Source organism: Hemiscyllium ocellatum, chromosome 7 (genome assembly GCF_020745735.1).
Source record: "Hemiscyllium ocellatum isolate sHemOce1 chromosome 7, sHemOce1.pat.X.cur, whole genome shotgun sequence".
Classification (NCBI taxonomy): domain Eukaryota; kingdom Metazoa; phylum Chordata; class Chondrichthyes; order Orectolobiformes; family Hemiscylliidae; genus Hemiscyllium; species Hemiscyllium ocellatum.
Window position 1 is genome coordinate 80,332,724 of NC_083407.1, and position 13,609 is coordinate 80,346,332.

The window sequence follows — 13,609 nt, forward strand, 5'->3', positions numbered from 1 at the left end:
TTTGAGTGAATTTTAATGAATAGAAGATCAAGGGAATTGCATTTATGATTTCTCAAACTTCTGCCAGAAACACGCATTCAGGAATCAATCATTTAATGCAGGTCTTCAAAGCAATCATGCAGTTTAAAAGGAATGTACTTTGGCTTAAACTAGTTGTCATTCAGATTTAACAAGTATTTCATAAAACTTGTTAAAACTGCTTCACAGATACCACTGAAAAGTTTCATAGCGAGGATGACGGGATATTAAATTGAGTGAAATATAATCTTTAACTGACGGATGTTGGGGTTTAGAAATTAAAAGGCAGAAAAAATTCTCAGACTGCAAGGTTGTGGAGTATTATAGGTTTTTCAGTTGAAATGTTCATATTTTCTGCATGTGTTTAAATAATTTGTATTTATGATTTGAGAATTGGTTTTTAAATACTTCAAAAGAGCATAATGTAAGAGCACTGAAATCTTGTTTACTGACCAACAGGGTTATTTTTGGCTTTCAGCTGATGACTAGCCGATGTGGTCAATAACACCAGATTTTTCCAGTCTAATAAAGGAAGTCTATGAAAAATGACTGGAGAAATTAGCTACTCAAATGTCAAATGGCACGGTTTTTCCACTTCACTGACACATCAAAGAACTTGGTTATTATTAACATTCATAATGGGCCCTTAATTAACTGTCATTGTGCCCAAAGGAAACTCAAGAGAGCCGTCAACATTACTCAGTTTTATATTAAATTTAAACATTGTAATAAAAAAAACTATCCATATTAAGTTACAAAAGTATCCTATGGCTTATTGACCGGTCATTATGTACTCTCCAAGAATATCTAGACGGATCATGATTAGCAGCCAACTTTTGCCACTTGTTTTACATGCAGACACAATGCAAACTTGGTTTGCCAATGCAATTAATTGATGGTAGCAGGTAAACAACATAGGCTGTTAAGTGACTGTTGGCTCAGCAAGGGATCCAAATTTTGGAGTATCCAGAATGGGTTCCACTCTTTATTCTTAAAACCAGCATTAAAAAATTTAAAACGCAAGTTGTATTTTAACTGGAGAAGGTGCTGTAAATCTTTGTAAAATTTGTTTGACTTGAGAAAGACATTAAAATGGCACAACATTGTGCAGGCCTAAAGATTTTCCCAATACTGCAGTGTCAGACTTTGCTGAAGAGCAGGAAAATGTCATCAATCCACAGAAAGCCACGAAACCCTGGAAACAAACCTTGCAAAGACAGTGGAACCAGATAGGTCAATGGATACATCATTAATGCTATCCCCTACCAATTCCACTACTAGTGCCATAGACTGCTCCATCCACCATCCCCACAAAACACAGCTACAAATAATACTTGTCAATTATCACACAAAGCAAGCATTTAGAGCTTCAAGTTGCCCTCCCAATGTTTCAAACCTCACCTTATCAAGTTGTACACAGCTCCTCCAGAGCAGTCCAGCCGACAGAAACATTGTTTAAGCAACACAACATTTGGTCCATCAAAAATGTGCCTTTTGTTATGTGCAAGTTGATTATTTGTGTATGGGTAACTGTAGCTTAGTAGGATGCCACAACATCAAAAGATTGCTCCCCTCTTCCAGGAGCCACCTTCATTTGCCATGGTGATGGAAAATAGACTGCTTAGAATAATTACTGCTGAGATATTGTATACTGAACTGCATGATATACTGATGTTAAGTTAGGAGAATTTCTTTTGGTTATAGTACATCACAAAATTGACATGCAGTGCTTGTAAACAGATGTGTGTTCAATTAATGACTCCTTGCATCTTGAGAAGGCCTGAAATCCTTACAAATGTATATGTTTGTTCCACAGTTTTCTCTACAAAGAAAGAACAAAATATGTTCAGCAGCTTGAAACATGGAGACTTAGGACCTTCTTAATGTATCAATGGATGGCAAATGGAGAGATGTTGTAACTGTCAGCTGCTCCAACCTGGAACGCTCCAGGTATACAAGTTCATGAGCAAAGTCACCTTCATAGACACAAATTGCTTCCTTCGTTATTCTCTGGCATTGCAGCTACTGGTTTAGCAGGTGGCAAATTTCAGTAACCCCCTTAGCAATGCAGAGATGTTTGGCAATGCTTCTCAAAAATTCACCTTGGAGAATTGTCGCTGAACATGCTTCGAGGATATAGCCTCCTCTCTTCTCTCTCTCCACCTTCTTCGAATAACATATTCTGCTTTGTGAAGTATTTGTTGTTCTCTTTGCATGCAGTAATCCAAAGGGGATGTATATAACCTCAAGTCTTGGAGCAAGCAGCTTGTGCGGAATCCTTGAAATCAGGACAAAGTTCTTCAGCACATGCCACACAAAGACGCTGTACATTTAAGCAACTTTAAACAACTTTGAATACTTCTACGATCAAAGCAAGAGCCAATGGAAAACAACTAACAAATAACTGAAATTGTATGTTAATACTTTGAAACTGTGCCACTGGACAATTCTTCCTTATCTTGAACCTAAAGTTGCAGCACTAGCATCTGTATTTACATTTACTCCTCCAGCAAAATTGCAGAGGAGTAAATGTTAATGTTATTTCCTCTTTCCATTTTTCCTGAATTCATGGACTTCCTCAACTCCCACTTCCATGAAACCTCTCTTACCCGTACGCATGACTATCCTCTTCAACACTACCATCACCTAAGATTTTTCCACCTCCATTTTCCTAATCACTTACTGGATTATCTCCAAACACTTCCTTATATCCGACCACAGGGTCTCCCCAACCTCTTTCAAGCCTACTACTTGTGAGATCACACCTAGAGAATATTCTGCTTGAAAATACTTAATAAATTATACTTTTAAACTCCCAGCTGCCGAGCTCTTCACCTCCATTTGCCATGATACTTCAACAATGGTCTGTTTGCTCAACAATTCCCTTGATTGAGCTTCAATTTCCACATATTACCACAACCGTTAAACTCTCCTATTCTGGTTGTTTCTCCAGGCATGGTTCTCATCTTCATATCCTTGAGTTACATGGGGCCCAGATCCCAATTTTGGCCCACAATTGATCTGGATGACCAGGTTCCACATTCTCTGCTAACCATTCAACTGGTTCTGCTGGCAACCTCCCTGCCCCTTCCTAGCTCCCCTCAATCCACAACAGTTTTGATTTCTCCTCGATCTGCCCTCAGGTTCACTTTATGTGTGTTTTGTCTAGAACACCTACGTTTTTCACTTTTGACTCCATTCCAATGAAATGGCAGATCACTCAATTTGCTTTATTGATTATGCTCCTAGCTTACATTGTATGTTCAATTTTACCATACACTATGTAGTGCAGTAAATTGTTGGATCATGTCCATCATAACAATACTATAAGCAACAATAATACCACCATCATTCACAATGTTGTCTTTTGAAATTCCGTGCATCCAAATCTCCACAGTTAAGTGAATGGTAAACAACATATTCAGTTCTGGAGATGAAGTCATAAAATTTAACGCCAAAATTTTCTGCCTTCACTGGAAATTTCCAAATCAGACTTCCATATTGCAAATGAGTGGGAGGAGTTGAATTGACAAGCACTTACAAGCAAAACAGTCTCCCACACAAATGTGCCTTGCTCTGAAGTTATATCCAACGGACCAAGCTTGGTTTTAAAAAAACCCTGAACTAATTATAATGTCACTTACAGCAATCATTCTTGGTCATTTTAATTTTTAAATTAAGTCGAGGGCCATTGCAGAAATCCAAAGCTCATGTTAAAAGTTTTTTTAAACATTTAACTGGATGAGTAGGTAGAGATAAGGAGGAGGCAGAAATTTCCCCAACTTTCATTCAAAATTTACAGACCAATGAGGTGAAATTCCCATCTTCATAAATTTTAGCAAAAATGCAATGACAGGCAAATAAAACATGGTGGACGATTTTTGAATTTAACTTCTCAGTGGGTTTAATATTTTTAGAGGTTGACACTTTGGCCACATAATGAAAGTTGACCTCCCTAATGCTGACGGGCCACCACAGCACTGCTGCTTAATAATTGGCTGAACTACCTTCCTTTTTGAAAGCGAATGCAGTTGACTGCAGGGGCCAGGATATTTTCTCAGCCAGAAACAAAGACTTCAATTGTGATAGAGATTTAAGCAAATGGACTCATTATTCTTTGAACAGAGCAGGTTAAATGGAGATTTAATAGAGATATTCAAATTATGAGGCACATCGAAACATTAAATAATGATAACTCGTTTATATTTCTTCTAGTTTTCATACTAATGATGACTGCATTTCATTAATCCTTCCGACCTCATTCATCCTTGCGCCACCCAATTCACTTTCTGGACATTTTCCTGAATCAGCCAGTTCTGAGATATTACTAGCACTTCTGGAGAATGTGGGACTTGAACCTATGCCTCCTGGCTCAAAGGTAGGGACACTGCCAATGTGTCACAAAAGCCCTTTATATTACGATCTGTTGAACAGTCTGAAGTAAGGTTCAGAGAAATACAATGAATGTCTATTCTCTGTTATCAATGCACACTTTCTTTTGTTTCTTCACAATACCACATCATCCTTTTTTCTCTTTTAGAAGTATTTTTAATCAACCAATTTAGACTTTTTATTATACATGTGTGGAGTAGGTGGATCTTTTATCTGGGCCTCCAGATTCAGAGTTATGGATGCTATCACTGCACCACAAGATGTATGCTGCATATGTACAACTGCGTACTAATTCTATGCAGGTGGTGTGCACTAACAGGGAAAATTCATGCACTCCTATTATTGGAGCAGTCTAAAATTGTGGCCATTGTGTCAGGATATGCATTTTCATATTGCATGTCTTTTAAAGCTTGTTGGTGTGTAAAGGCAAGGCACTAATTTTATCCTTCACCATCTACCTAGATTAAAACATTCTGTTCTATTAAAGGACTTCTTTGCTGCTGGCACAAAACACAGCTCTCCCAAATTGCTAATATTACATTCAGATATACTGCAGCATAAAAAGGTTTAGCTTGAGATTATAATGTTGTGCATAGTTAACAAATAAACTTGTTCGATTGGCAGAATGCCACATTGACTTCTGAGTTAACAGTTTTGCTCAATACATATAGGTTATGGAAACTACACTGGCAATACTAAAATAAAAGTCCGATTTCTGTTTTGCAAAATAATTATCAATTAAAATTGACTTTTTAAATGTACCATTATCCACTATGTACCATCTGACTACAATAACGCTCTCAAAGACAATAACAAGACTACAAGAAGAATGGTTTAAAATATTTTGTCAATAATGTACAAAACAAATTCTAAATTTCTCCAGTGTTTGATTTAATTTTCACGTGCAATGGAAAAAATAGTTTTTTGACAGAAAACTGGAGTCTTTACCACTGGGTACCAGCCCCTAAATCACGGTTCCAAATTCTGCTGTGTCCTCTGGCCCTTCCCATATTTCACCTTCCATAGATTTTAGGAAGCAGAGTGGAGAACATCCCCATCAGTATCAATGATGCTAAAATGGAGGTGCTCAAGAACGTCAAGCTCTCAGGATCAATGATCTCTTCTGGTTCATGCAGCTCGATGCTACAGTCAAGAAAGCACACCAATGCCTCTATTTCCTCAGAAGGCTAAGGAAATTTGGCTTGTCCACAATGACTCTTAAAAATTTTTGTAGATGTACCATAGAAAGTATCCTATCCAGATGCATCACAGCTTGGTATGGCAACTGCTCTGCCCAAGACTGCAAGAAATTAGAGGGTTTGGAATGCAGCCCAGTCCATCATGATAACCAGCCATCGTTCCATTAACCTCACTCATATTTCCCAGTGCCTAGGGAAAGCAGGCAACAGCATCAAAGACCTCTCCCATGCTGGTTATATTCTCTCCCATTCTCTTCCAGTGGGCAGAAATAACCAAAGTTTGAAAACACATACCAACACTGATCACTCTTATGAACAGACCTTTCATATATTAGAGTTGGCCTTTCTCTGCACCTTCTCTGTAGCTGTAACACTATATTCTGCATTCTGTTCTATTACCCTGATATATAATTTGTCTGGTGAGCATGCAAAATAATACTTTCCAACACATCTCGGTACATTTGACAATCATAAATCAAAAATAAAATCAGAGGTGGCTGACTACTCATGTTTTAGGAGTGGTTCATAGGACTGTGGTGGGCTGCCTCGTTCACTTCTGGGAGAAATATACAACTGGCTGCATCTCTGGAGCTTGCTTCCAGGTAGTGTTGCCTACCTTTCCACATTCTACTGATATGGTGCTGTTCCCCTTCAGAAATAACAGTACCAGTATGTTGATTCCAGCTATTGCCATTCCACTGTATCCTGGATCTCTGGTTGATTGATTTAATAGGTGATCTAATAGAGTTAGAGCAAACCCTGAAAAATAACAGCACAGATTACAGCTACCATGGTCTGGAAGGTGATATGCAGACTATTACTTTTTCTCTCCCAAATTACCAGAATTGCATTTTTTTTTTAATGGCATTAGAGGCACTGTCTTGGTCCTGATAATTTCTCATGTAAATTCCAAGAACACTGACACATTACCTTAATGATAATGATACCAAAGTCAGGTAAATAACTGAACAAATTACCCTGATTTGTCTATCTTCACATTAAGACCATGGGGGCTAAGGAGCTCCATCATCTTCACACCAGAGGGCATGAGTGGTTTCAGTTTGGATATGTCTTTTTTAATAATATACATCTTGTGGCATTGTGCAGCATATACTGGACATAGAACATAGAACACAGAAAAATACAGCACAAGAGCAGACCCCCTTCCACCCACTATGTCTGCATTGTTCATGATGCCATTCTAAACTAATCCCATCTGCCTGCACCTGGTCCTTCTCCCTCTATTCCCTGCCTGTTCATATTTCTGTCTAAATGTCTCATAAAGGTTGGTACTGTATTTGATTCTACCACCACCCCTGCCAGTGCGATCCAGGCACCTAACACTCTGGAAAAAAAGCTTGCCTCACAAATCGCCTTCAAATTTTCCCCCTAGTATATAATCATTCCACCCTGGGGAAAAGACTCTGACTATCCACCCTACCCATACCTCTCCTAATTTAATATACTTCTATCAGGTTGCTCCTCACTCCTGACACTATAGTGAGAAAAATCCAAGTTTGTCCACCCTCTTCTTGTTGCTAATACACTCCAAGTCAGGCAACATCTTGTTAAGATTAGAGTGGTGCTGGAAAAGCACAGCAGGTCAGGCAGCATCCGAGGGCAGGAGCCCTTCATCAGGAATCTGGGGCTCCTGCCCGAAACGTCAATTTTCCTGCTCCTCGGATGCTGCCTGACCTGATGTGCTTTTCCAGCACCACTCTAACCTTGACTATAGGTTCCAGCATCTGCAGTCCTCACTTTCGCCAACATCTTGGTAAATTTCTTTTGAACCCTTTTCAAAGCTTTCATATCTTTCCTCTAGTGTGGTGACTAGAACTGCACATGTGGGCAGCACGGTGGCACAGTGGTTAGCACTGCTGCCTCACAGCGCCAGAGACCCGGGTTCAGTTCCCGCCTCAGGCGACTGACTGTGTGGAGTTTGCACGTTCTCCCCGTGTCTGCGTGGGTTTCCTCCGGGTGCTCCGGTTTCCTCCCACAGTCCAAAGATGTGCAGGTCAGATGAATTGGCCATGTTAAATTGCCCGTAGTGTTAGGTAAGGGGCAAATGTAAGGGTATGGGTGGGTTTCGGGTCGGTGTGGACTTGTTGGGCCGAAGGGCCTGTTTCCACTCTGTAAGTAATCTAATCTAAAAAAAAGTACTTTAAATATGTTAAAATATTATACAGCTACAATGTGACTTTGCCAACCTCTGGATCTTATAAGCCTTGTGGGAACTTGACCTTTAGTTCTACAATAAATAGAATTCAGTTGGTTCTAAGGCTCTGAGTATTGGATACATGTTTACGAAAATTTAAGTCTACTGTGGAAGAAGATTAAAGTCCAGTAAAGCACTTCAGAGGTAGGGAAAATTTCATTTAAAATATCAGAAATTTTTTAATGTAGGAAGAGTGCAAACATACCATTTCATCAGAATAAAAAGGCAAAAATCATCACAAGTAGAGAGGGAAAGTACACCAACCCTTCGCTGTCTACAACTGGGAAGGTTATATCAATACTTGTTTAAAAATATGTATTTTACAGAGTTTTGGAAGTAGTTTGAAATATGTAAAAGAATTATTAAAGCTCTATGCCAAGAATGTTGCTACAGTCCAGGATTAGAAATCCCTGAATAATTCTAAATGCAAAAGTACAGTGAAGAAGGTTCTCTGAGATTACAAAGAGATCTTAATCAATTGAGTCAATTGGCTGAGGACTAGCAGATAGCGTTTAATTTGGATAAATGCAAGGTATTTATAATGGTAAAACAAACAAGGGCAGATGTAGTGATTAGAACCCAGTTGACCTCATTGACTATGAGGTAAAAACAATGACTGCAGATGCTGGAAACCAGATTCTGGATTAGGGGTGCTGTAAGAGCACGGCAGTTCAGGCAGCATCCGAGGAGCAGCGAAATCGACGTTTCGGGCAAAAGCCCTTCATCAGGAATAAAGGCAGTGAGCCTGAAGCATGGAGAGATAAGCTAGAGGAGGGTGAGGAGAAAGTAGCACAGAGTACAATAGGTGAGTGGGGGAGGGGATGAAGGTGATAGGTCAGGGAGGAGAGGGTGGAGTGGATAGGTGGAAATGGAGACAGGCGGAAAAGGAGATAAGCAGATAGGACAAGTCTGGACAAGTCATAGGGACGGTGCTGAGCTGGAAGTTTGGAACTAGGGTGAGGTGGGGGAAGGGGAAATGAGGAAACTGTTGAAGTCCACACTGATGCCCTGGGGTTGAAGTGTTCCGAGGCGGAAGATGAGGCATTCTTCCTCCAGGCGTCTGGTGGTGAGGGAGCGGCGGTGAAGGAGGCCCAGGACCTCCATGTCCTCGGCAGAGTGGGAGAGGGAGTTGAAATGTTGGGCCACGGGGCGGTGTGGTTGATTGGTGCGGGTGTCCCGGAGATGTTCCCTAAAGCGCTCTGCTCGGAGGCGCCCAGTCTCCCCAATGTAGAGGAAACCGCATCGGGAGCAACGGATACAATAAATGATATTAGTGGATGTGGAAGGCTCCTTTAGGGCCTTGGATAGAGGTGAGGGAGGAGGTGTGGGTGCAGGTTTTTCAGTTCCTGCGGTGGCAGGGGAAGGTGCCAGGATGGGAGGGTGGGTTGTAGGGGGGCGTGGACCTGACCAGGTAGTCACGGAGGGAACGGTCTTTGCGGAAGGCGGAAAGGAGTGGGGAGGGAAATATATCCCTGGTGGTGGGGTCTATATTTCCTTCCCCATCCCTTTCCGCATTTTGTGGCAGGACCTAGCCCTTGGACTCTAATTTTCTTTTTTTTTTGTATGTGTCTTTACTGTTTTTTGGTGTTTGGACTGAGTCCTTATGAGAAAATACATCTTACCAGATGAGCTATTCCTGTGGGAAGGCCTAGCTTTGAGACTGGGCCTCTGTAAAGACCGAATACCTGTGTGTGCATGGGGAAGTGAGCACTTGCTGTATGCTGGTGTTTGGCAGATGACCCTGTTGTCGGGAGTGAACCAAACCCCTATGAGTTAACTGCACCTTTACAATGTACTGTGTTCTTGTGAATGGGCCTGGTTCTTCAAGGATGGGCCAGGACTCTATGGAGAGTGAACACCTGCATACTGTGGGGTATGCATTTGCTCACTTCAGGAGTAGACTCTGCCCTCAGTCGTGGACTCTGATTTTTAGCAATGGACTCTGCAGTTTGGAGTGGACTCCATTTCTGACAATGCATTTTGTATACTGGAGTGGACTCTCATTCTGGGAATGGACTCTACATTTTGAAGATAACAACTGTTTATGGCAATGGACTCCGTACCAGAAAAGACTCTTTATTGGTAATTGACTTTGTCTTGTTGCTTGTTGAGTCGATCACCTGCAGTGCCTTCTGGCAGGTCTCACTGTGAGCTGGGAGGTCCATAGGTCATCCTGAAGGCTGTTACCCTGAGGGCTGGAGGGTGTGTAGGCCATCGTGTGAACCAGAAGGTTGGTAGGATGTCCTGAAAGCGGGAGGATGGGTAGGTTACCCCGATGCCGGTGGCCCTGAGAGCCAGAAGGAGGGTAGGCTGTTCTGAGTGCTGTCGTCCTGAGAAAGGGTAATCAAGACAGGCTGTCCTAGAGGTGGTCGGGAGGTGTGTCAGAGTGGCAGACAACCAGAAGGTGTGTAGGGGCAGGCTGAGATCCAGAAAGCCTGTGGGCTGCCCTGTGTACCATCCCAGTGAAGGGGATGGGCTGTCCTTGAGGCAGCTGAAAGGTGTGTCAGGGCAGTCCACAGACCAGATGGTGCATCAGAGTAGGTAGAGGCAGACCAAGAGTCGGAAGGCGGGTAGGCCAGCCTCAACACTGTCACCCTGGGCAGGCATTAGGGCGAGCTGCCTCAGGTGGTTAGAAGATGTGAGGAACGGTTAGGGAAGCTAGAAGGTGGGCAGGCCATCCTGATCGCTGCCAACCTGGGAGGGTTAGGGCAACAGGACGGACTGTCCTAGTGGTGGCGGGAAGGTGTCAGGTCAGACCGAGAGGCGGAAGGCGGAGAGACGGGTGGCTTGCTGGGAAGAGTCTGTATTTTATGTATGGTTTTTAAAATCAAATTGGATTGTGTTATGTGTACTTTTCATTGTTACTGTTTTGTGATGTTTGAAACTTGGATTTGAGGTTTGTCCTCATTTCCTTGAAAACAGGTTGAATGGTAGGGTTTGGGGCCTGGCTTTGTTGCTTGACACCCTTATAAAATTGCTGTTTCTTTGTGTACAGCTGTTAACGTTTAACTGTTTTGTTTTGTAAATTGTATTGTTTAAAATAAAAATGTAAACAGGATTTTGATCTTTTTATTAAACAGTACAAAATACAGTTAACAATAAACAACAAGCAGCAGTTCACAAAAAAGCCCACTATATATAGGCGAAAGGACAGCAAAACCAAACCCCATTGTTCAAACAGTTTTCAGGGAGATGAGGACAAAGCTCAAATCTCACTTCCATTCATCACAAAGATAACAGTAACAAACAGTCAAAACAGTGCAATCAAATCAGTAACAATACATAGAACGCAGACCCAATATAGCTTATAAAACATATAAACAAGAGATTTAGAATCCCCTCTGTCTAGGGGACTGACTCTGTGCTGGCTGGGCACAGTGTGTCACTGCTGCAGTTGGTTTCTGCTTTTTTGGGGGGGAAGCCTGATTCCTGTATTTGCTGAATTAATTAGTCACTTTGTTACCTGGTATTCCTTTCTTATTGACTGATTTTTAAACTGCCTGATTTACACAGTCTTTCAGGGGTAACTCAGTTCTCATTAAGTAACTGTTGTTTCATTGGCTGGTTACAGCCTGTGCATTTTTTTTGAGAAAAGAAATATGCTGATTTTGTGGTAGGGCTTAGCCCTTGCACTCTGGTTTTCTCTCTCTGGAATTTTTTAAAAACTTTTTCTGGTGTTTGGACTGAGCCCTTGTGAGAAAATACATCTGTCCAGATTAGCTGGCCCTATATGGACAGGCCTGGGCCTTTGTGGGTAAGGAGGCTGCTGTAATAACTGAACACCTGTTTGTGTGCTGGGAGGTGAGCAATTGCTGAATTCTGGAGTGGATTCTGCATTCTGGCGTAGACTGAGAGTTAACTGCACCTTTACATTGTACTGTGTTCCTGTGAGTGGGCTGGTCAAGGCCTGTTTTTCAGACTGGAGGCCTGTGACCAGTGGAGTGCCACAAGGATCGGTGCTGGGCCCTCTACTTTTTGTCATTTACATAAATGATTTGGATGCGAGCATAAGAGTTAAAGTTGGTAAGTTTGCAGAACTCGCCAAAATTGGAGATGTCATGGACAGCGAAGAGTATTACCTCAGATTACAACAGGATCTTGACCAGATGGGCCAATGGGCTGAGAAGTGGCAGATGAAGTTTAATTTAGATAAATGCGAGGTGCTGCATTTTGGGAAAGCAAACCTTAGCAGGACTTATACACTCAAGGCCTGGATACCTGTGTGTGTGGCATGGACTCTGCCTTTGGTACTGGACCAAACCCCTGTGGATTATTTGCAGCTTCACAATGTACTGTGTTTCTGAGAGTGGGCCTAGTTCTCCCTGGAAGGCCAGGCCTTTATGGAGACTGAAACCTGTATATACACTGGGCATTTGCTACATCCTGGAGTTTGGATGTGGATTCTGCCTTTTGTACTAGAAACTATATTGAGGATTTTGTGAATTCTGCTACTGTATTATGTGGGTTCTATAATTTGTTTGTAGGGCCTAGAGTGGACTAGAGGGAGCTGGAAGGTAGATGACCGGCCTAGGGGAAAGTGGGGTGGGAGGGTGGGTCTGTTAATATGCAGGGTGGCTGAGGGCTAGGCAGCCGATTAGCGTGGTCATAAAGCTGGTCAAGGGAGGGGCCAAGATACTCCAGGACGTAAGAGGTGAGCTATGGTCCAGTATGCAATACCAGTGTCAGTCTGGCTCAGAGGAGCCAGACTTAGGATGAAAATGTGGCAGGAAAAGCTACAAGCAAAACACCAGGCCTACATGTCTGGAGGGATGTAGTAATTGGAACCAGGTTGACCTTGTTGACTAGCGGTCATTGACCCAGATTAACAATCTCAATCATGAATGCCCTGGCTGAGCAATATAACTAGGAGATGAATAAAGATTTGTACACCTGTTGTCTTTCACTGTGTCTCACACACAACATGGATGCTAGGGAAAATATTAAAAAAATGAAAAATATAACTAGGAAATTAGAATCTCCCCTCATCAAGTGACTGACTCTGAGCTGGCCCCAAGTAAATAAAGGGTGATTTTGTGATGGGATATCAGTCTCTGCGCAGTTATTTCAGCAGGACTTCTACAATTAATGATAGGGCTCTGAGTAATGTTGTAGAAGAGAGAGAACGTATGTTTACATCTGTGGGAAGCTAGAGAAGTGATTGCTGGGCCTCTGGCTGAGATATTTGTATCATCGATAGTCACAGGTGAGGTGCCAGAAAACTGGAGGTTGGCAAATGCTGTGCCACTGTTTAAGAAGGCCGGTAAAACAAGTCAGGGAACTATAGTTCGGTGAGCCTGACCTCGGTGGTGGGCAATCCTGAGGGACAGATTGGAAGGAATCCTCAGGGACAGGATGTACATTTATTTGGAAAGGCAAGGACTGATTCGGGATAGTCAACATGGCTTTGTGCGTGGGAAATCATGTCTCAAACTTGATTGAGGTTTTTGAAGAAGTAACAAAGAGGATTGATGAGGGCAGAGCAGTGAATGTGATCTATATGGACTTCAGTAAGGTGTTCGACAAGGTTCCCATGGGAGACTGATTAGCAAGGTTAGGTCTCATGGAATGCAGGGAGAACTAGCCATTTGGATACAGAACAGGCTCAATGGTAGAAGACAGAGGGTGGTGGTGGAGGGTTGTTTTTCAGACTGGAGGCCTGTGACCAGTGGAGTGCCACAAGGATCGGTGCTGGGCCCTCTACTTTTTGTCATTTACATAAATGATTTGGATGCGAGCATAAGAGTTAAAGTTGGTAAGTTTGCAGAACTCGCCAAAATTGGAGATG

General features: G+C 42.2%; 1 protein-coding gene across 2 annotated transcripts in view; it reads right to left on the reverse strand.

Moving 5' to 3' along the window:
* The window catches only part of LOC132817162 (signal transducer and activator of transcription 4-like), a 101,288-nt gene that overhangs the window by 53,655 nt on the left and 34,024 nt on the right, over positions 1-13,609 (reverse strand). Inside the window, exon 1 of one of the 2 annotated variants that reach the window (XM_060827382.1) lies at positions 2,121-2,140. The exons of the other annotated variant lie outside the window; for it this stretch is intronic. The gene's annotated coding sequence lies outside the window, so the exon portion shown is untranslated. Of the gene's footprint in view, positions 1-2,120; positions 2,141-13,609 lie in introns of those variants that run through there. 2 annotated transcript variants of the gene reach the window in all.